The sequence below is a fragment of the Austrofundulus limnaeus genome, unplaced genomic scaffold (genome assembly GCF_001266775.1).
Source record: "Austrofundulus limnaeus strain Quisiro unplaced genomic scaffold, Austrofundulus_limnaeus-1.0 Scaffold12, whole genome shotgun sequence".
Taxonomy (NCBI): domain Eukaryota; kingdom Metazoa; phylum Chordata; class Actinopteri; order Cyprinodontiformes; family Rivulidae; genus Austrofundulus; species Austrofundulus limnaeus.
This window is the reverse complement of record NW_013952414.1, coordinates 1,787,026-1,788,055: the sequence shown is the minus strand read 5'-3', so window position 1 is coordinate 1,788,055 and position 1,030 is coordinate 1,787,026. Positions and strand designations below refer to the sequence as shown.

The 1,030-nt window shown below is 38.0% G+C and overlaps 1 protein-coding gene across 1 annotated transcript in view; it reads left to right on the top strand.

The window, feature by feature from the left end:
• Window positions 1-1,030, top strand: part of LOC106513403 (cystatin-A5) — a gene marked incomplete at its 5' end in the record, with an annotated part of 17,162 nt that overhangs the window by 15,139 nt on the left and 993 nt on the right.

The following is a 1,030-nucleotide window of genomic DNA, read 5'->3' as shown; positions in this document are numbered from 1 at the left end:
TGTATATTCAGCTACTCAATACATCTTTAGCAGCTTATAATATGAATTAAATCAATGTATTCAGCTTTAGTATTAYCTTTTGTCTAAGTGCTTGTGTTGCTTGGCAGCACAGAGGCACGCCCTACCTTAAATACATACAGAGAAGCAACCTGTTAGTATAAGAACCAGACATAAATCAGAGCATCACACCCTCTGCACTGATGGTGAACCCTGAACATTATAACACATCAGATATAAAGAAYTGTTACATTTTTTATGTACCAACCTTTGCAGCATTTCCTCACACAGATGAGGTGAGATGTGAATTTCTTTCTGGTTTTATGTCAAGAAACAAAACCACAGACGACATCTTTCTTTTGAGGATGCTGTTGGAGAAGTAGAGAAACTTTAATGAGTCTGTGTGTATTTAGACAAAGCAAACTGCAGGATGCTAAGAGAGTAGCTGTGRTGACTGGTACAAGACTGTGAGAACAGAAAAAAAAAACAGGTGGAGGAGAACTTGGAGAGGTGGAGGTGCTCGCTTGACAGAAGAGGAATAAAAGTCCACAATAGCAAGACAAGCATACCTGTGTGTGAATGACAGGTGGAACAGTGAAAATACAAGAAGAGGCCACAAAGGTGCAGGCAGTGGTGAGCTTGGTTCTGTTAACCAGCTGAAAGCTAAGTACAGAAATAATATTTTCACTAACTAATGTCAGCAGGGTTGTGTCAGTCCCACCAGTCTCCAGCTCCCAGATGGAGATGTGTGACGCAGACTGAGAGTAGTCTTAGCCAATAGTGTAGTATTTTTACACATATTTAACAGTTTAGCATTAGCAAAGCTAAAGCTTTAGCTAGTGGATTATAAATTAATGAGTGAGTGACAGTCTTTTTAGCAGTTAGCAAGTAATAGTTAGTGCTAGCTTCTGCTAACCTTTACTTCTTTATATGTTTAGTGTTAACAGCCACTATTTTATTTATTTATTTAATAAACTTCTTTTTCTGTTTGCATCAGCTAAGTTGTATTTTTAATTAGTGGATGTGAGTCAGC